We start from the raw sequence: 23,044 nt of genomic DNA, 5'->3' as shown, positions 1-23,044 counted from the left end.
TTACAATTGTGAAAATGGAAACGCTGCACAATCTCTGAGGGTTTTGGGTTAAAATGCTTCTGCAGCTTCTCAATCAAATCAGCATAATCCACCTCACTAGGTTTATGAGGAGCCACCAATGAACGCAGGACGGAGTAAGTAGCAGCTCCGCATACACTTAGCAACACTGAGCGCTTCTTCTCTTTGTCAATATTATTGGCCTCAAAGAAACACCCCAGTCTTTCTGCGTATTCCTCCCATGAACTGTCCTTATCCCCAGAGAACTCTTCAATACGTCCCAAGGTCGTCATCGTTTTAATGTGCACTGTCCCTTTAAGATCCACGGACATTTTTCTTTTAAAAAAAAAAAATTCTTTTTTTCCTCCGGCCAGAGTTACGGTAGCTACACTCACGGTAGTTGCCTGGCCCGCACAATACTCTGTCCGCCGTCTACGTCGCAGCTAGCCAACTATCAAAATGCCGTTGATGTTGCTAGCTGAGTGGCCCGCTCGTCGCAATTTCCAATATCACGGCTGTAGGTTTGCATGTCTATCTCCGTCCTTCTAGAGAGTTCAACAGCCGCCTCGTTGCCAGTATTGCATCTTGACCGAACAGTAATGAATAGAGGAGACGGAATGTACCTTTTACTATTTACTGAGTAAATGGGTGGACATTACAGCACATTGTCTGCATGGCAGAACCCGAAACTGAAAGTGAAAGCAAAGTAAAACCGAGCCCCCCAACACCCCCTTCAGGTAACACCCGGGAACTGGGACAAACTTCATTGAAGCAAAACTCAAAACACAACAGTAATGCCATTGAATGTCAAGAGGAGATGGTTAGAGTCTCGCTTGTTGGAGATGGTCATTGCCTGGCACTTGTGTGGTGCGAATGTTACTTGCCACTTGTCAGCCCAAGTCTGAATGTTGTCCAGGTCTTGCTGCATATGGACACGGACTGCGTCAGTATCTGACGAGTCTGGAATGGTGCTGAACAGTGTGCAATCATCAGCGAACATCCCCACTTCTGACCTTATGATGGAGGGAAGGTCATTGATGAAACAGCTGAAGATGGTTGGGCCTAGGACACTGCCCTGAGGTTTCACAGGCGTGAACTCCACCAGGCGTGTTTTACGTGGGAAAAGGGTTAAAAATGCAAGGGCCTGTTGAAATGGGATTATAAAGGCCAATTATTGCTGATTAAGGGCCTTAAAGACCAGTCCCACCTGTGGGAGGCGGGACTGATTCGTGACCATTAGACACGCCTGGGTTAAAATGGCTCGGGGCCGGGAACCAGGTGGTGGGAGGTCCCGACCCCCAGTTTTTGCGATTTTAACCCCCCCACATGCCTCAAAGCCCACCTCACGGCTGAGTTAAAATCGACCCCAATGTTTCAGGTCTGTGACCCTTCGTCAGAACTGGAAAAAGTTAGAGATGTAACAGGTTAAAAGCTGGTGCAGCAGCAGGGGAATAGGAGGAGGGGAGGAAAGAACAAAAGGGAGGGTCTGTGCTAGATTGGAAGGCAGGAAAGATTAAATGTTACAAATGGTAATGGCAGAATCATCAACAGCTGCTGCCTGAAAAAATTGGTGCCGAGGTTATGGTCTGAAATAGTTGAACTCAATGTTGGGTCCAGAAGGCTGTAAAGTGCCCAATCGAAAGATGAGCTGCTGTTCCTCGAGCTTACGTTGAGCTTCATTGGAACAGTGTAAGAGGCCAAGGACGGAGAGGTCAGAGTGGGAGTGGAGGGGAGAATTAAATTGACAGGCGGCCGGAAGCTCGGGATCACCCTTACAGACTGAACGGAGGTGTTCCGCAAAGTGGTCACCCAATCTGTGTTTGGTCTCCCCAATGTAGAGGAGACCGCATCGTGAGCAGCGAATACAGTATATTAAATTGCAAGAAGTACAAGTAAATCGCTGTTTCACCTGGAAGGGGTGTTTGGGGCCCTGGACAGTGGGAAGGGAGGAGGTAAAAGGGCAGGTGTTGCATCTCCTGCGCTTGCACGGGAAGGTGCCGGGTGAAGGTGTTGGGGGTGATTGAGGAATGGACCAGGGTATTGCGGAGGGAGCGGTCTCTTTGCAATGCTGAAAGGGGAGGGGAGGGGAAGATTGTTTGGTGGTGGGATCATGCTGGAGGTGGCGGAAATGGCGCAGGATGATCCGTTCAATGTGGAGGCCGGCGGGGTGAAAGGTGGGGACAAGGGGAACACTATCGTGGTTCTGGGGTGAGAGCAGAAGTGCGGGAAATGGAACAGACACGGTCAAGGGCCGTGTCAACCACAGTAGAGGGGAATCCTCGGTTGAGGAAAAAGGAAGACATATCGGAAGCACTAATATGGAAGGTGGCATCGTCAGAGCAGGTGCGGCGGAGACGGAGAAACTGGGAGAATGGAATAGAGTCCTTACAGGAGGCGGGGTGGGAGGAAGTGTAGTCCAGGTAGCTGTAGGAGTCAGTGGGCTTGTACTGGATGTTTGTCAATAACCTATCCCCTGAGATGGAGACAGAGAGGTGAAGGAAGGGAAGGGAAGAGTCGGAGCTGGACCATGTGAAGGTGAGGGAAGGGTGGAAATTGGAAGCAAAGTGAATGATTGGCATTCCTAGAAGAGTATCCAGGTATCTTACTTGTCCCGCTTAAAATGTGAAAGAAGCAGCTAGTGTGTAAATATAGGAATAGTAGCATGTGGGCGATGGTGGTATAGTGGTGAGCATAGCTGCCTTCCAAGCAGTTGACCCGGGTTCGATTCCCGGCCATCGCAGCCGTGGTACTTTTAATACCCCTCGCAGGTCAGAACTGATCGATGATACATTACAGCTGGACATATTAAGAATAAAAATTGTCTATGCAATTTCTAAATTAAAATTGACAAATACTTTCAGTATTCATGTGCGTCTCCCATAGAATTAAAAAGGACTTTAAACTAATAAATGAGATCTCAGTCAGAAACAATAGTAAAAATGGTCGTTAAAAAACACAAAATAGGGAGAAGAGGTGAGTTCATAGAATCATAGAAAGTTACAGCACAGAAGGAGGCCATTCGGCCCGTCGTGTCCGTGCCGGCCGACAAAGAGCTCTCCAGCCTAATCCCACTTTCCAGCACTTGGTCCGTAGCCCTGTAGGTTACGGCGCTTCAAGTGCTTATCCAAGTACTTTTTAAATGTGATGAGGGTCTCTGCCTCTCCCACCCTTTCAGGCAGTGAGTTCCAGACCCCCACCACCCTCTGGGAGAAAACATTTCCCCTCAAATCCCCTCTGAACTTCCGTCCAATTACTTTAAATCTCTGCCCCCTGGTTATTGACCCCTCTGCTCAGGGAAATAGGTCCTTCCTATCCTCTCTGTCTAGGCCCCTCATAATTTTATACATTTCAATTAAATCTCCTCCTCTGTTCCAAGGAAAACAGACCCAGCCTATCCAGTCTTTCCTCATAGCTAAAATTCCCCAGCCCAGGCAACATCCTCGTAAATCTCCTCTGTACCCTCTCTAGTGCAATCACGTCCTTCCTGTAATGTGGTGACCAGAACTGCACGCAGTATTCTAGCTGTGGCCTAACTAGTGTTTTATACAGTTCAAGCATAACCTCCCTGCTCTTATATTCTATGCCTCAGCTAATAAAGACAAGTATCCCGTATGCCTTCTGAACCACCTTATCTACCTGTCCTGCTACCTTCAGGGATCTGTGGACATGCACTCCAAGGTCCCTCTGATCCTCTACACTACTCAGTGTCCTACCATTTATAGTGTATTCCCTTGCCTTGTTAGCCCTCCCCAAATGCATTACCTCACACTTCTCCAGATTGAATTCCATTTGCCATTGTTCTGCCCACCTGACCAGTCCATTGATATCTTCCTGCAGTCTGCAGCTTTCTTCTTCATTATCAACCACACGGCCAATTTTTGCTTCATCTGCAAACTTCTTAATCATACTTCCTACATTCAAGTCCAAATCATTGATATATACCACAAAAAGCAAAGGACCCAGTACTGAGCCCTGCGGAACCCCACTGGAAACAACCTTCCAGTCACACAAACAGACTTCGACCATTACCCTTTGCTTCCTGCCTCTGAGCCAATTTTGGATCCAACTTGCCACTTTGCCCTGGATCCCATGGGCTTTTACTTTCGTGACCAGTCTGCCATGCAGGACCTTATCAAAAACCTTGCTAAAGTCCATATGCACTACATAAAACACACTGCCCTCATCGACCCACCTTGTTACCTTCTCGAAAAATTCTATCAAGTTAGTCAGACACGACCTTCCCTTAACAAATCATTGCTGACTGTCCCTGATTAATCCGTGTCTTTCTAAATGAAGATGTATCCCGTCCCTCAGAATTTTTTCCAATAATTTTTCCAACCACCGAGGTTAGGCTGACTGGTCTGTAATTACTCAGTCTATCCCTTTCTCCCTTTTTAAACAAAGGTACCACATTAGCAGTCCTCCAGCACCACTCCTGTAGCCAGAGAGGATTGGAAAATGATGGTCAGAGCCTCTGCTATTTCCTCTCTCGCTTGTCTTAAAAGTCTGGGATACCTTTCTGGGGCCTGGGGATTTATCCACTTTCAAAGCTGCTAAACCCCTTAATACTTCCTCTTTCACTATGTTTATTTCATCTAATATTTCACACTCCTCCTCCCTGAGTACAATGTCTGCGTCGTCCCTCTCTTTTGAGAAAACAGACGCAAAGTATTCATTAAGAAGCACACCCATGTCTTCCGATTCTGCACATAGGTTACCTTTATGGTCCCTAATAGGCCCTACTCTTACTTTAGTTATCCTTTTGCTCAAAATGTATTTAGAAAACTACTTTGGGTTTTCCTTGATTTTACTTGCCAATATCTTTTCATGCCCTCTCTTTACTGTAGTGATCAATAACATGTCATTCTATAGTGGACACTAGGTGGAGCCCTGGAGCTGTATATAGCTGTATGTATATAAGACTACACTACCCAGCTGTATATATATTAAGACTACATTACCGATGAGGCACTAGGCTACCCACAAGGCAACAGTCAAGATGGCAGCCTGCACACAGGAGCACACATGCTGCATCTCTACAGATACTGTACCTAGAGAACGTGTACTGAATAAATGACTAGCTAGAAGCTAGCTGTGTTCATAATAAGAATGTCTATTTATTAATGAACATAACATTTACTTTCCTACTTTCCTTTTTAATTTCACCCCTGCACCTCTATACCCCTCGTTTATGGGTCTCCGTGAGTCTGGGGCTGCCCGGGGAGCTGGCCAAGCACGCCGTGTTGGAAGGGACAATGCCGGTGGCCATCGCAAATAAATTTCACAATCCTCTGAAAAGGCATAAAAAAAAGCAACGACCCTTTTAACAGGAAACCACCGCATTAATTTAGTCGAATTATTCATTCCGCCTACCGTCCTTTTATACAATCACAGAACGGTACAGCACATTAGGAGGCCGAGGGGAGACTTGATTGAGGTGTATATGAGGGGCCTAGCTAGGGTGGATAGGAAGGGCCCAATTCTCCCAGCAGAGAGGTCAATAACCAGGGGGCAGAGATTTAAAGTAATTGGGAGAAGGATTAGAGGGGAGTTGAGGAGAATTTCTTCACCCAGAGGGTGGTGGGGGTCTGGAACTCACTGCCTGAAAGGGTGGGAGAGGCAGAAACCTTCACCACATTTAAAAAGTACTTGGATGTGTACTTGAAGTGCCGTAACCTACAGGGCTACGGACCAAGAGCTGGAAAGTGGGATTAGGCTGGATAGATATTCTTTGTCCAACACAAACACGATGGGCCGAATGGCCTCCTTCGGTGCTGTCAATTTCTGTGATTCTATGATTACACAAATTAGTGTTGTATTCGCTAGAATTTAGAAGGTTAAGGGGTGATCTGATCAAAGTTTTCAAGATATTACGAGGACCAGATAGGGTAGATAGAGAGACTATTTCCACTGGTTGGGGATTCTAGGATGAGGGGGCAGGGTCTAAAAATTAGAGCCAGTCCTTTCAGGAGTGAAACTAGGGAACAGACAAAGAAGTTTGGAACTCTCTCCCACAGACGACAATCGATGCTCGGTCAGTGGTTAATTTTAAATCTGAATCATTGAATCATAGAATGGTCACATCACAGGAGGAGGCCATTCGGCCCGTCGAGCCCGTGCTGGCTCTCTGCAAGAGCACTTCAGCGAGTCCCACTCCCCCGCCCTTTCCCCGTAACCCCGCACATTTCTTTCCTTCAGGTACTTATCCAACTCCCTTTTGAAAGCCGTGATCGAGTCTGCCTCCACCACCCTTTCAGGCACTGCATTCCCGATCCTAATCACTCACTGCGTAAAAAAGGTTTTTCCTCATGTCACCTTTGTTTCTTCTGCCAATCACCTTGAATCTGTGTCCTCTGGTTCTTGACCCTTCCATCAGTGGGAACAGTTTCTCTCTCTCTACTCTGTCTCGATCCCTCATGATTTTGATAGCTTTTTGTTAACCAAAGGTATTAAGGGATATGGGCCAAAGGCAGGTAGATGGAGTTAGGTCGCAGATCGGTCAGGATCGCATTGAATGACGGGACAGGCTCGAGGGGTTAAATGGCCTGCTCCTGTTCCTATGTATCTCTGCTATTAGCCTCAAGCACTCCCTGTGGTAGTGAGTTCCACATTCTCACCACTCTCTGGGTAAAGAAGTTTCTCCTGAATTCCCTATTGGATTTATTAGTGTAGTCCAGGTAGCTGTGGGAGTCAGTGGGCTTGTAGTGAATGTTGGTCAATAACCTAGCCCCAGAAATGGAGAAAGAGAATTCAAGGAAGTGAAGGGAAGAGTCGGAGCTGGACCATGTGAAGGTGAGGGAAGGGTGGAAATTGGAAGCAAAGTGAATGATTGGCATTCCTAGAAGAGTATCTGGGTATCTTACTTGTCCCACTTAAAATGTGAAAGAAGTAACTGTAATGAATGTACCTTTAAGGGGGGAACTACTTTCTACAGCTCATGTATACTGTAGTACCGGCAGTGACCACACCTGTATATAACGCTGAGTAGTAATCTGTTGTTTCAGTTGCAGTTTGAACCACGTTGAGTAAACGCCTGTTGTACCGTTCTCTGCAGTCCTTTTCTTATTATTACACGGACGTAACAGTGGCGACGAGCAAGTTTGAACCTACCTGCAGCTCTGCATCACCTCCCAGGGATTCGCTCCTGGAGAACAGTGGAAGAAGGTCGAGTCCAGAAGCACGGGCGTCGACCACGGGAAACCGCCCAGTCATCCAGCGGAGATTTGAGCATCGCAGGGGAGGCTGTCGAGAGCCAGGCTTGGCTTTCCAGTCACGGTGGTCCAGCGAAACGGGCTGGCAACAGGTACTGCGCAGAGCCTTCCTGGACAGCGACGGGCTAGAGCCCGACCGAGTGGCACAGAAAAAGGCCGAGCAGCGTCGACAGGGGAGTGAGAGAGGGCAGAGCGCACAGGGCGCAGCCGGTGTTCAGGACCGAGCGGCGTCAACGGGGGAGAGAGATGAGAGAGAGCAGAGCGCAGCCGGTGTTCAAGGGCCGAGCAGCATCAACGGGGGAGAGAGGCGCGCAGGAAAATGCGAGGCGCTGCCATTGCCACGAGGACCGCAGAGAGCGGCGTTGGCAGCAGCGCAGGAGCAGCGCACGAAACCCACAGGGCGTCGCCATTTGCCACGAGGACCGCCGAGAGCGGCGTTGGCAGCAGCGCGAGAGATGCCATTTTAAGCCGCAGCGGGGAAAAAAGGAAAGCGCGGGAGACGTCATTTTAAGCCAGTCTAACCACACCCAAAAAAGCCGAAGAGTGGCAGTATCACAGCGTTCGACAATGAAGTAGAAGATTGGATGACATATGTCGAACGCATAGAAGTATACTGCAAGGCGAATGAAGTGCCAGATGACAAGAAAGCGCTGGTATTGTTGAATTCAATGGGTGCAAAAACGTATGGCTTACTACGAAACCTAGTAACCCCAGAGAAGCCAGTAGAAAAGCATTTTGAAAACATAGTGTCAATCACAGAAACCCCACAGTGCAGATAGAGGCCATTTCGGCCCATCGAGCCTACACCAACACATATCCCACCCTATCCCTGTATTTAATCCCCCTAACACTAAGGGTCAATTTATCATAGCCAATCAACCTAACCCACACATCTTTGGACTGTGGGAGGAAACCAGAGCACCCGGAGAAAACCCACGCAAACACGGGGAGAATGTGCAAACTCCACACAGTCACCCGAGGCCGGATTCGAACCCGGGTCCCTGGCGCTGTGAGGCAACAGTGCTAACCACTATGCCACCGTGCTGCCCACTTAAACCCCACACCGCTGCTGATAGCAGAAAGATTTAAGTTTCACAAAAGGAACCAGCATAAAGATGAAAGTAATGCTGAGTATTTAACGGAACTGCGCAAGCTATCGAAACACTGCCAGTTTGGAACGGGACTAGCAGATACTTTAAGGGACAAGTTTGTGTGTGGGCTTCAAAGTGAAGGAACCCAGAAACGGCTTCTATTAGAAAAGGATCTTATGCTGGACAAGGCTTTCAGCATTGCAGTATCACACGAAGCAGCAGCACGGGGCGCTGCAGAGATACAACGGAGACCGCAAGAATATGGCACAAATGAAATGTCATACGGAACAGTGAAGTACTATCGCTGCGGCAGAACAACACACGACCATAATGATTGCTGGTTCAAGGACAAAGTGTGCAGACAGTGTGGAAAAGTAGGACACATAGCACGAGTCTGCAGGTCGGGAAAGAAAACCAGCAGCAAGAAATCTCCACAGGAGAAGTACAAGAAGGTACATAAGATAACGGAGAATAGTTCAGACGAACAAAAGAGTGATAATGACTCTGAAAGCAGGGAACTGAGTTGTCTGAAACTACATAATGTGATCACAACGGAGGATCACCGAACCATTTGGGTCACTCTCAAGATAGCAGGAGTCCAGCTAAAGATGGAATTGGACACAGGATCAGCTCTAACAGTCATAAACCGACGGGACTACGAGCGGCTATTCTCATATATACCCTTGAGAGACACAAAAATTATTTTGAAGACGTACACGGGGCAAAAAGTCTACCCCAAAGGAAAAATAAGGGTGACCGTTATATATAACGGTAAGGAAACACCAAAACTAGACCTGTATGTATTGCAAGATGGAGGACCACCATTACTGGGACGTGAATGGATCCGGAAAATACAATTGGATTGGCATTCCATACAGGCACTGACTGTGGCTGACAAAAAGGACGACGACGTCACACCTGGGCGACTGTCAAAGATCCTAACTGACGCGAAAGAAGTGTTCCAGCAAGGACTCAGAACACTAAAAGGCATGACAGCGACGATTAAAATTGAAGAAAACGCAAGCCCAAAATTTTTTAAGGCCAGACCGGTACCTTATGCGATCCGCCCAGCCGTCGAAGCAGAGCTGGAGAGTCTGGAACGTTCAGGTGTACTGTCCAAGGTAGACTGGAGCGAGTGGGCTACACCCATCGTCCCTGTGATGAAAAAGTCGTTGAGCAGCACGCCTGGGGAACCAAGGAAGGTTCGCATCTGTGGGGACTTTAAGGTAACAGTGAACCTGGTCCTTCACACCGTACAATATCCACTTCCGCAGATTGAAGATATTTTTGCCTCGCTATCTGGAGGGAAACGCTTCACTAAGATTAATCTGGCCCAGGCGTATCTGCAAATGGAGGTAGAAGAAGCATCAAAAAAATACCTCACAATCAACACCCATAAAGGTCTCTACCAATACAACCGGCTGGTATTCGGGGTAGCATCAGCTCCGGCTATTTGGCAGAGGGCAATGGAACAAGTCCTGCAAGGGATCCCAGGGACCCAGTGTTATTTGGACGACATCCTGGTCACGGGCAAAAATGACAGTGATCACCTTGCCAACCTGGAGCAGGTGCTCACTAGATTGCAGGAATATGGGCTCCGAGCTAACCGTCCCAAATGCGAGTTTTTTAGAAAACAGATCTCGTATTGCGGCCACGTTATCGATAAAGAGGGGTTACGTAAGTCCCCAGAGAAGATTGAGGCAGTAGTCAAGGCTCCAGCACCGGAAAATGTGTCACAACTGAGGTCGTTCCTCGGGCTGGTAAACTACTACCATTAGTTCTTGACAAATTTGTCTACAATACTACACCCACTGAACACCCTACTGCAAACTGGGGTGCCATGGAAGTGGAGTGACGAATGTAGACGAGCTTTCCAGAAGAGCAAAACACTAATCACATCGAAAGAGGTATTGGCCCATTACAACCCAGCGTTACCAATTCGGTTGGCTTGTGATGCGTCACCCTACGGCATTGGAGCGGTGCTGTCACACAAATTCTCGGACGGCTCAGAGAGGCCAATAGCCTTTGCGTCACAATCACTAACCTCAGCCGAGTGTAACTACGCCCAGATTGACAGGGAGGCCCTCAGCCTAGTGTGGGGAGTGAAAAAGTTCAATCACTATCTGCACGGGCAGAAATTCACCTTGCTGACTGATCACGAGCCTCTTGTCTCCATTTTTAATCCGAAGAAGGGCATTCCGGTGATGACTGCGCAACGACTACAAAGATGGTCACTTTTTCAAGGGACGCACCACTATGAGATTGAATATAAGGGCACGAAACAGCATGGAAATGCTGATGGGCTATCACGCCTGCCACTGCCTACTGCGGAGGAAGCACCAGCAGTGGATCCTGTCGAAATATTCCATTTGACTATAGTTGAATACCTACCGGTAACTAACGCTTGTATCGAAAAGGAAACCCGAAATGACCCGACACTGTCTCGGGTATATGATTTGACGCTGAAGGGATGGCCAGCATATGGCGACTCACTGTTGCCAGCATTCTCGACAAGGAGAGCACAGCTGTCAGTGTGCCGGGGGACCTTGATGTGTGGATCCCGAGTGGTAATTCCACCCAAGTTAAGGGAGAGAGTGCTCAATGAGCTTCATGAGGGTCATCCGGGAGGGGTAAAAATGAAAAGCCTTGCCAGGGCTTATGTGTGGTGGCCGGGAATCGATAAACAAATCGAGGACCTGACCAAGAGCTGCTCAGGATGCCAGAAAGTCCAAAGTGCACCACCACAGGCCCCTCTACACCCATGGGAGTGGCCCTCATCTCCATGGCAACGGGTGCATATTGATTTTGCTGGTCCATTCATGGACTCAATGTTTTTAATAGCCGTGGATGCACACTCGAAATGGCCTGAGGTCATCAAAATGTCCTCCACCACCACGGAGAAAACTATTGCAGTCTTACGGACCATTTTTGCCAGGAATGGCTTGCCAGAACAGATTTGCTCCGACAACGGACCACAGTTTGTGTCCGAAGAGTTCCGGAGGTTCTTGAAAAAGAATGGGGTAAGGCATTACACATCCGCCCCGTATCATCCAGCCACAAATGGATTGGCTGAGAGGTTCGTACAAACCTTTAAGAATGCAATATAGGCTATGTACAATGACAACATTCCGCTGCAGCACAAGGTGGACAATTTCCTGTTCGCCTACCGGAATGCGACACATGCAGTCACCAACCAGGTCCCAGCCATGATGTTCTTTAACCGGAGGTTAAGATCTCGCCTGGATTTGCTCAGACCAAACGTACGAAGAGATGTTGAGAGTAAGGAATTCCAGCACATCCATGAGAAGCCAACAAGGAGCTTCAATGTAGGGCAACCAGTCTTGGCCCGCGACTACCGAACAGAAAAATGGCAGCCAGGAACGATATGCACACGGCAGGGCCCACTAATGTACACAGTGGATGTTGGGGAGAGCATCGTGAGACGCCATGCTGACCAGGTCCTAGAGTCAAAGGAACAAGTCAACCCCATGCCTCGCCCATGCGTACCTGGTGATGAACCCGACGTACAGGTCGCATCTACCCCAGAAACAGTAGCATCGGAAGCTGATGAACCAACCGACGACAGGGGGCCAGAATCGCCTCCGCACCAAGAGCAAGACACTCGGGAAAGGCGCTATCCAGAAAGGATCAGGAAGCCTCCCCAAAGACTGAATATATAAATAGACTATTTTCAGCTAATGTTACATGTTAAAAGTGTTAATTGTAATTAGTTTGATATTTAATTGTTAAATGAGTGTTATGGTACTGTTAATCTAAAAGGGGAGGATTTGCAATGTATGTACCTTTAAGGGGGGAACTACTTTCTACAGCTCATGTATACTGTAGTACCGGCAGTGACCACACCTGTATATAACGCTGAGTAGTAATCTGTTGTTTCAGTTGCAGTTTGAACCACGTTGAGTAAACACCTGTTGTACCGTTCTCTGCAGTCCTTTTCTTATTATTACACGGACGTAACAGTAACTAGTCTGTAAATTAAGAAACAGCAATGTGTGGGCGATGGTGGTATAGTGGTGAGCATAGCTGCCTTCCAAGCAGTTGACCCGGGTTCGATTCCCGGCCATCGCAGCTGCGTTACTTTTAATACCCCTCGCAGGTCAGAACTGATCTATAATACATTACAGCAGGACATATTAACAATAAAAATTGTCTATGCAATTTCTAATTTACAATTCACAAAATACTTTCAGCATTCATGTGCGTCTCCCATAGAATTAAAAAGGGCTTTAAACTAATAAATGAGATCTCAGTCAGAAACAATAGTAAAAATGGTGGTTAAAAAACACAAAATAGGGAGAAGAGCTGAGTTCATAGAATCATAGAAAGTTACAGCACAGAAGGAGGCCATTCGGCCCGTCGTGTCCGTGCCGGCCGACAAAGAGCTTTCCAGCCTAATCCCACTTTCCAGCTCTTGGTCCGTAGCCCTGTAGGTTACGGCGCTTCAAGTGCATATCCAAGTACTTTTTAAATGTGATGAGGGTTTCTGCCTCTCCCACCCTTTCAGGCAGTGAGTTCCAGAACCCCACCACCCTCTGGGTGAAAACATTTCCCCTCAAATCCCCTCTGAACTTCCGTCCAATTACTTTAAATCTCTGCCCCCTGGTTATTGACCCCTCTGCTCAGGGAAATAGGTCCTTCCTATCCTCTCTGTCTAGGCCCCTCATAATTTTATACACCTCAATTAAATCTCCTCCTCTGTTCCAAGGAAATCAGACCCAGCCAATCCAGTCTTTCCTCATAGCTAAAATTCCCCAGCCCAGGCAACATCCTCGGAAATCTCCTCTGCACCCTCTCTAGTGCAATCGCATCTTTCCTGTAATGTGGTGACCAGAACTGTGCACAGTGATGTGCCTCAATAATTCCGAGACTCGATGTTAGCGAAAGAAAACAAGGCTTTTATTAACTTAGAAGGTAACACGTAGTGGAGAGAGGTATCTTCCATCCGGAGGGCTGCAGTACTGGATATGAGGCCAGACTGAGCTGGCTTACATAGGGGCCAGGTATGGGCGGAGCCCTACACACAGCACATTCCAATATACAATACAATGGTGAGGAAACGGAACTGGGGGAAGGGAAATGAAACTGAAACCGACCACAGTCACAGGCAGTGATGAATGGAATATTTCATCACACACAGTATTCTAGCTGCGGCCTAACTAGTGTTTTATACAGTTCAAGCATAACCTCCCTGCTCTTATATTCTATGCCTCGGCTAATAAAAACAAGTATTCCGTATGCCTTCTTAAACACCTTGGGGGAGAAATTTAGTATCGCCCCGTTTGGGGCGCTAGTATTGGCGGTGCGCAAAGTTTAGCGCCAAGCGCAATTTATCGCCACCTCGAGCGATATTGGGTAGTTGCACCCCTGAAGGTGACTGCGGCGCTAAATCAGGCGCTGCACGATAGTCTTAAGGCGCTAACCCGGCGGCGCGATGCAGTTTCTCCGCGGGCGGGCGCAGCGCAGGTGCTGTCAGTTATCGATTTCAGCCAGACATGCTGGCGCTGGCCAGCTCTTAAAGGGGCGGATCGATTATCATCTCCAGCCGCACCCTGCGCCTCGTAGGCCTCAAACTCGGCGGTAACCTACCTGTGGCGTCAACAACTGCATCAATATGGAGAGGGTCAGGCAGAGAGCACAGCGCTTCAGCGAGGGGGCATTGGATGCTCTGATTGGCGCGGTGGAGCGCAGGCGATCTGTGCTCTACCCAGCGAATGGCAGGAGGCCTCAACACAGCGACTATCGCAGAGCTTGGAGGGAGGTTTCCCACAGAGCCACCTCCAGCAGCATTGTTCCTGTAGTGTATGTACCTTTAAGACAGAACTACTTTTACAGCTCCTGTATACTGTAGTACCGGCAGTGACCACACCTGTATATAAGCCTTGCGCATGCCTCTGTACCCCCAGTCTTGAGACTACCCTCCTCCAGTAAATACCTGTTTATTGTTAAGTTACAGCATCCGTGTGGTTATTGAAAAACATCATACTGTCAGAATCACGGATCTAACAGTGGCGACGAGTGTCGATTCGAATCTACCTGCAACTCCGCATTTCCCTTCGAGGATTCGCTCCGGGAGGGCGGTGTAAGAAAGTCGAGGCCCGGAACACGGGCGTCGACCACGAGCAACAGCCCAGTCGTCCGGCAGAGAGTGAACATCGCAGGGGAGGCTGTGGAGAGCCGGGCTTGGTTCCCCAGCCATGACGATCAGCAAGAGACTGACGACAGGTCCAGCGCAGACCCTTCCCAGACAGCGGTGGCTGGAGCTGACCGACGGCGGAGAGAAAGCCGAGCAGTGTCGATGGGGTAAGACAGAGGGTGAAGCGCACAGGGCGCAGCCGGGGGTTGAAAACAGAGTGGCGTCGAGAAAAAAAAAAAAACGGAGAGCGAGAGGGTACAGCAACAGCTGGGTTCAGGACCAAGCGGCGGAAATGAAAAAAAAAAGAATGCGCAGAGCACAGCCAGGGCTCAAGGGCTGAACAGTGTCCGTGGGGAGAAGAAGGGAGAGTGCGGGAGACGCCATTGAGCCGCGGAGAAGAAGGAAGAGCGCGGGAGACGCCATTTTTAGAAGCCGCAGCGGAGAAGAAGGGCGAGCGCGGGAAGGAACGAAAGCGCGGGAGACACCATTTTGTGCCAGCGGAGAAGAAGGGGAAGCGTGGGAGACACCATTTTTGACAGTTAAATCACACCCAGGGATGCCGAAGAGTGGCAGTATCTCTACGTTCGACAATGAAGTCGAAGATTGGGCGACATATGTGGAACGTATTGAGGTGCATTGCAGGGCGAATGAAGTGCCAGATGTTAGGAAAGCACTGGTTTTGTTAAATTCCATGGGTGCAAAAACTTATGGGTTACTGCGAAATCTAATAACCCCAGAGAAGCCGGTGAACAAGAATTTCGAAAGCATAGTAGAAATCCTACAGGACCACTTAAACCCCATACCGCTGCTGATAGCAGAACGATTTAAGTTCCATAAAAGGAACCAACACAAAGACGAAAGTAATGCTGAGTACTTAACGGAACTGCGCAAGCTATCGAAACACTGCCAGTTTGGAGCGGGACTAGCAGATACGTTAAGGGACAAGTTTGTGTGTGGGCTACAAAGTGAAGGAACCCAGAAACGGCTTCTATCAGAAAAGGATCTTACGCTGGACAAGGCTTTCAGTATGGCAATATCACACGAAGCAGCCGCAAGGGGCACTGCAGAGATACAACGGAGACCGCAAGAATATGGCACCAATGAAATGTCCTATGGAACAGGGAAGTGTTATCGCTGCGGCAGAACAACACATGACCAGAAGGATTGTTGGTTCAAGGACCAAGTGTGCAGACAGTGTGGAAAAGCAGAACACATAGCAAGAGTCTGCAGGTCTGGGAAGAAAACCAACAGTAAGAAATCTCCACAGGAGAAGTACAAAAAGGTACACCAGGTGATGGACAGTAGTTCAGACGAACAGAAAAGTGACACAGACTCCGGAAGCAAGGAGCTGGGTTGTCTGAAACTACATAAGGTAACCAAAATGGAGGATCACCAGACTATCTGGGTTACACTCAAGATAGACGGAGTCCAAGTGAAAATGGAATTGGACACAGGATCAGCCCTAACAGTCATAAACCAAAGGGACTACAAGCGGCTATTTTCACACATACCCTTGAAAGCTACAGATATTGTCTTGAAGACGTACATGGGGCAAAAAGTCTACCCCAAAGGAAAAATAAGGGTGAAAGTGATATATAAAGGCCAGGAAATACCTAAAATGGATGTATATGTAGTGGCAGATGGAGGACCACCACTGCTAGGACGTGAATGGATCCGGAAGATACAATTAGATTGGCATTCCATACAGGCACTGAAAGTTGAGGCCAAAAAGGATGACGACGTCACACCTGGACGACTGTCAAAAATGCTAACTGACGCAAAAGAAGTGTTCCAGGAGGGACTCGGAACACTAAAAGGCATAACAGCAACGATTAAAATAGAGGAAAATGCAAGCCCAAAGTTTCTTAAGGCCAGACCAGTGCCTTATGCGATCAGACCAGCTGTCGAAGCAGAGCTGGAAGGGTTAGAACGTTCAGGAGTACTGTCCAAAGTGGACTGGAGCGAGTGGGCTACACCCATCGTTCCTGTAATGAAGAGGTCGCTGAGTAATACGCCTGGGGAACCAAAGAAGGTCCGCATCTGTGGGGATTTTAAGGTGACAGTGAACCCAGTCCTTCACACAGTACAATATCCGCTTCCACAAATTGAGGATATTTTCGCCTCGCTATCTGGAGGTAAACGCTTCACCAAAATTGATCTAGCCCAGGCGTACTTGCAAATGGAGGTAGAAGAAGCTTCGAAACAATACCTTACGATTAACACTCATAAAGGTCTCTATCAATACAACCGGCTGGTGTTCGGGGTAGCATCGGCTCTGGCTATCTGGCAAAGGGCAATGGATCAAGTCCTGCAAGGGATTCCAGGGACCCAGTGTTATTTGGACGACATCCTGGTCACGGGCGAAAATGACAGTGATCACCTTGCCAACTTGGAGAAGGTGCTCACCAGATTAAAGGAGTATGGGCTACGAGCTAATCACCACAAGTGCAAGTTTTTCCAGAAACAGATCTCATATTGTGGCCACGTCATCGATGAAGAGGGGTTACATAAGTCCCCTGAAAAGATTGAGGCAGTAGTCAAAGCTCCAGCACCAGAAAATGTGTCACAACTGAGGTAGTTCCTCGGGCTGGTAAACTACTACCACAAGTTCTTACCAAATTTGTCCACGGTATTACACCCACTGAACACACTACTGCAAACAGGGGTACCATGGAAGTGGAATGACGAACGTAGACGAGCTTTCCAGAAATGTAAAGAATTGATCACATCAAAAGAGGTGTTGGCCCATTTCAACCCAGCATTACCAATTCGTTTGGCATGTGATGCATCACCCTATGGTATTGGAGCGGTGCTGTCGCACAAATTCCCAGACGGGTTGGAGAGGCCAGTAGCCTTTGCGTCTCGGTCACTAACCTCAGCCGAGCGCAACTACGCCCAGATTGACAGGGAGGCCCTCAGCCAAGTATGGGGAGTAAAAAAATTCGACCACTATCTGCATGGGCAGAAGTTCACCTTGCTGACTGACCACCAACCACTTGTCTCCATCTTTAATCCTAAGAAGGGCGTTCCAGTGATGACTGCACAACGGTTACAAAGATGGTCCCTGTTTCTAGGGGCGAATCAATATAAAATAGAATATAAAGGCATGAAACAGCATGGAAACGCTGATGGGCTATCGCGCCTGCCACTGCCTACTGTGGAGGAAGCACCAGCAGTGGACCCTATCGAGATATTTTATTCGTCAATAATTGAACGATTGCCAGTAACGAACGCGGATATAGAGAAGGAGACCCGCAATGATCCGACGCTGTCTCGGGTATATGATTTGACGGTGAGGGGATGGCCAACACATGGTGACTCACTGTTGCCAGCATTCTCATCCAGAAGAGAACAGCTGTCAGTATGCCAGGGGACAGTGATATGTGGATCCAGAGTGGTGATTCCACCCAAGTTAAGGGAGAGAGTGCTAAATGAGTTACATGAAGGTCATCTGGGGGGAGTGAAAATGAAAAGCCTTGCTAGGGCTTATGTGTGGTGGCCAGGAATTGATCAACAAATCGAAGACCTAACCAAGAGCTGCTCAGGATGCCAGAAGGTCCAAAATGCACCACCACATGCCCCTCTACACCCATGGGAGTGGCCCTCCTCTCCATGGCAATGGGTGCATATTGATTTCATTGGTCCATTCATGGACTCAATGTTCTTAATAGCAGTGGATGCTCATTCGAAGTGGCCTGAGGTGATAAAAATGTCCTCAACCACTACAGAGAAAACGATTGCAGTCCTACGGACCATATTTGCCAGAAACGGCTTGCCAGAGCAGATTTGCTCTGATAATGGACCACAGTTTGTGTCCGAAGAGTTTCGAAAATTTATGAGAAGGAATGGGGTAAGGCATTACACATCCGCCCCGCATCATCCAGCCACAAATGGATTGGCTGAGAGGTTCGTACAAACCTTTAAGAAGGCGATAAAGGCCATGTGCGACGATGAATTTCCACTACAGCATAAGGTGGACAATTTCTTATTAGCCTACCGAAACGCGACACATGCAGTTACCAACCAGACCCCGGCCATGATGTTCTTTAACCGAAGGTTGAGATCTCGTCTGGACTTGCTCAGACCAAATGTGCGAAGTAATGTTGAGGACAAACAATTCCAGCACATCAAGGAGAAGCCGACAAGGAGCTTCAATGTAGGACAACCAGTCTTGGCCCGTGACTACCGAACAGAGAAATGGCAACCCGGAACGATATGCACAAGGCAGGGGCCATTAATGTACACAGTGGATGTCGGGGAGAACATTGTGAGACGCCACGTCGATCAGATCTTAGCATCACAGGAATGAGTCAACCCCATGTCTCGAGTACCTGGGGATGAACCCGACATACCGGTAGCATATACCTCCGAACCAGTAGCAGTGGAAACTGATGAACTAACCGATGAAAAGGGGCCAGAATCGCCTCCGCACCAAGAACAAGAACCTCAGGAAAGGCGCTATCCCGAAAGGGTCAGGAAGCCGCCCCAAAGACTGAATCTATAAATGGACTATTGTTGGTTAATGTACATGTTAAAGTGTTAATTGTTATTTGAATATTATGGGTACTACTAATCTAAAAGGGGAGGAATTGTAGTGTATGTACCTTTAAGACAGAACTACTTTTACAGCTCCTGTATACTGTAGTACTGGCAGTGACCACACCTGTATATAAGCCTTGCGCATGCCTCTGTACCCCCAGTCTTGAGACTACCCTCCTCCAGTAAATACCTGTTTATTGTTAAGTTACAGCATCCGTGTGGTTATTGAAAAACATCATACTCTCAGAATCACGGATCTAACAGTTCCCAGGACTCCTGTGCAATGCAGAAAGAAGTTCAATGACCTCACTCAGGTCATCAGTGTGAGTGCCTTTTTCAGAATCATCTTCATCCCTCCATCTGGACCTCACTTTATGGCCAGAGTGTGTGCAAAGGCCCAATGGCCAGCTGTCATCCAGCACCCATGGCCCTTTCTGGAAACACACACGCACATTCAGCTCTGTGCATAATGTAAGGGCTAATCGACCATGGGAGGCATGTCATGCCAGATCAGGGCAGTATAATGTAAGGGCTAATCGACCATGGGAGGCATGTCATGCCAGATCAGGGCAGTATAATGTAAGGGCTAATTGACCATGGGAGGCATGTCATGCCAGATCAGGGCTGCATAATGTAAGGGCTAATCGACCATGGGAGGCATGTCATGCCAGATCAGGGCTGCAGGTTTCATCACACCCCGTCCTTTCTCTTGCAGGCCAAGCTGGCGAATAATAGAAGGCAACAGCATCGGACCGGAGGAGGCCGGCCTCACCTGCAGACCCTCACAGACCTGGAGGAGCGAGTCCATCGGATTGTGGCAAGCCAGATGATTGGCCCCATCGCCTCTGGAGATGCCGACCCCATTGTGGACAGCAATGGTAAGGTCATCACCTTTTTGGCCTCTCTCCTTCCATTTGTTCCCCACACCAGCATGCTTTTTCACTCTCGAGCCAACTCAGAGCATTGCAGCACTCATGCATCCCTTGCTGCCACCCTGTCCTTTCGCTAAAGACACTCTTGAGCCTCCCTGCTTTCAGATGCTGCATCACCAGCTCGGGAGGCGGGCCCTCAAGCTGCCAGTGCGAGTGACTCTGGAGGCGACGAGGAGGAGGAAGCCGGACCATCCATACTCCCCTCAGGCGAGCCAGCCCATGTCCAGACTGGGGAGATGCCTTCCCTGGAGGGGAGCGGGGGGGAATGGTCTGAGGAGGCTGTAGCTCCAGGACCCAGCGGGCTCCAGTAACGCGAGGGGGGTAGGGAAGCTTGGGGGCCATCTCCCCGGAGGGCGAGTCGGGCCGTGAGTGCTGCTACACAGAGCGCAGAAGAGGTGCGTGCCCTCGCAGAAATGAGCGCCCAGGCTGGGCTGAGGCACACTGAGCTCATGGCTGCAGTGGCAAGGATGCCCGACTCCATTGAGACACTGGCAAGGAGTGTCCAGGACTTCGGCGCAGCACAGGCAAGGAGTGTGCAGGACTTCGGCGCAGCACAGGCAAGGAGTGTGCAGGACTTCGGCGCAGCACAGGCAAGGAGTGTGCAGGACTTCGGCGCAGCACTGGCAAGGATTCTCCAGGACTTTGGAGAAGCACTGGCACCTGCCACGCAAGTGCTGAGTGCTGCCACGCAGTCAGTGGCTGGTCTCATGCAGACGCAGATTGAGGCCACACGAGCACTGACTGCTGCCACCCTCGCTGGATCGGGCAGGATTCCCCGGGGCCCTCGCCGCACCACAGTAGGCTGGCAATCTGTGCACCAGCCGATTGCTGCGCATGCTGCAGTGCTACCCTGTCAGATTTCCAGTGAGTCGGCCGACCAGGGAGCTGCTGTCCGCTCTCAGGATGACAGCATTCCTGATGCCACCACTGGCACTTCTCCACTGCAGCTGCCACCACCTGTAGGACAGACTGCTTCCGCCCATGCGCAGTTGCAGCAGTCAGCAGCCGGGCCCTCCAGGCCCAGAGCTGGTCCAGGCCGTACCTCAAGGGCATCTGTGGTCTCAGTTTCGGACAGTCAGCAGGCCTCCCCCAGCTTTGCTGCAGCCACTGGGGTCCCATTACAGAGGAGCTGCAGGACGGGAAGGGGGCAATTCCGCAAGGGAAGCAGATCACCATCGAGGGGCAAAAAGTAGAAGGTGCTGCTAAATTATGTTATTTCTTTCATTCAAGGCTGAGGATGCTGGTCTGAATGTTAGTTATGTTTTGGACATTGTCTCCAGGGTGTGAGAGACAGTTATGTTTTGGACATTGTCTCCAGGGTGTGAGAGACAGTTATGTGGCAGTCTGTTTGTTTTGGTGTTTGTTTCCATTGCTTTGTCATGTGGGAAGGATACACATTTTGTTAAATAAAGAAGTTTATTTATTCACAATGTCCATGTCTGTTCTTTGCACTAATTTTAGCCTTGACCGGCTTAAGGGTAGCAGAACGGTTCCATTCATGTTGTTGGAATGGCAGAAAGCATTCCCTCAGAGGGGCCTAGAAGCGACTTGCTATACGCCTCTGACGGACGGCCCTTGCAGTTTCTGACTCCCTCCCGTCTTGGTGCTCCTCCTCCTCCTCCTCCTCCTCCTCTGCTGGTGCTTCAATGTCTGGTGGCATTGGCTGGGTCCTGAGGATTGCCAGGTTATGCAGCATGCAACACACAACCACGAATTGGGAGACTCGCTCAGGTGAGTACTGAAGGGCTCCTCCGGAATGGCCCAGACAGCGGAACCGTTGCTTCAGCATGCTGAGTGTGCTCAATGATGTTCCTGGTCGCTTGATGGCTCTCACTGTAACGTTCTTCAGCAGGGGTGCTGGGCGAACGGAGCGGGGTCATCAGCCAGGGGCACAGAGGATAGCCTTTGTTCCCGAGAAGCCAGCCTCCTGGGTGAGCCGGGGCTTTGAAAAGGTCTGCCACAGAAGTCTGGCGCAGGATGAAGGCGTCGTGGCTGCTGCCTGGAAAGTGGGCATTGACAGCGAATATCAGCTGTCTGTGGTCACAGACCAGCTGCACATTCAAAGAATGGAACCCCTTTCGGTTGCGGAAATCCTCCGCATTCTCTAGAGGTGCCCGCAAAGCCACATGCGTGCAGTTAATGGCGCCCTGCACCATGGGGAAGCCTGTTATCCTTGCGAAGCCCTCTGCGCGCTCTCGCTGCTTGTCCGGAGTCATTGGGAAGGAGATGTACTGCCGTCTCCTTTTAAAGAGGGCATTAGTCACTTGACGGATGCAGCAATGCACCGCGAACTGCGAGATGTTGGCAATGTCCCCAGTAGCGGCCTGAAAGGAGTCGCTGGCATAGAAGTTTAGAGCCACAGTGATCTTCACAGCCACCGACAGAGATGTCCTGCACCTTAGTTGAGGCTGCAGAGCTGGCTGAAGCAGGTGGCAGAGCTCAGTGACCACCTCCATAATATGATCGAATTCTTCATTAAGATGGAGAATGAAGTAGTTGACTCAGAAACTAGGGTCCTCAATTTAAATAAAGGAAACTACGATGGTCTGAGGAGCGAGTTGGGTAGGATTGATTGGGGAATGGCACTCAAAGGGTTGACGGTGGATAGGCAATGGCAAACATTCAAAGACCGAATGGATGAACTACAGAAGTTGTTCATCCCAGTTTGGCATAAAAATAAAACAAAAAAGGTGACTCAACCATGGCTAACAAGGGAAATTAGGGATAGCATAAGATCCAAGGAGAGGACATACAAATTGGCCAGAAAAAGCAATAATCCTGAGGATTGGGAGCAGTTTAGGATTCAATAAAGGAGGACAAAGGGATTAATTAAGAAAGGGAAAATAGAATATGAGAGTAAGCTTGCAGGGAACATAAAAACTGACTGTAAAAGCGTTTATAGATATGTAAAGAGAAAAAGATTGGTAAAGTCAAGCGTAGGTCCCTTGCAGTCAGAATCGGGGGAATTTATAATGGGGAGCAAAGAAATGGCAGACCAACTAAATACATATTTTGGTTCTGTCTTCACAAAGGAGGACACAAATAACCTCCCAGAAATACCGCGGAACATAGGGTCTGATGAAAGGGTGGAACTGAAAGAAATCAGTATTTGTCGGGAAA

At 49.0% G+C, this 23,044-nt stretch overlaps 2 non-coding genes across 2 annotated transcripts; both read left to right on the top strand.

Annotated features, from left to right (window-relative positions):
• The first annotated feature begins 2,665 nt into the window (after positions 1-2,665).
• trnag-ucc (transfer RNA glycine (anticodon UCC)) lies at positions 2,666-2,737 on the top strand. The gene has a single exon. It is a non-coding gene; the product is annotated as a tRNA-Gly (tRNA).
• A 9,579-nt stretch (positions 2,738-12,316) lies between these two features.
• On the top strand, positions 12,317-12,388 carry trnag-ucc (transfer RNA glycine (anticodon UCC)). The gene has a single exon. It is a non-coding gene; the product is annotated as a tRNA-Gly (tRNA).
• The last annotated feature ends 10,656 nt before the right edge of the window (positions 12,389-23,044 follow it).

The sequence above is a fragment of the Somniosus microcephalus genome, unplaced genomic scaffold, assembly GCF_052327205.1.
Source record: "Somniosus microcephalus isolate GS21.2 unplaced genomic scaffold, FLI_Smic_1.0 unresolved_chr1, whole genome shotgun sequence".
In the NCBI taxonomy this organism is placed as follows: domain Eukaryota; kingdom Metazoa; phylum Chordata; class Chondrichthyes; order Squaliformes; family Somniosidae; genus Somniosus; species Somniosus microcephalus.
This window is presented reverse-complemented; position numbering and strand designations above follow the sequence as displayed.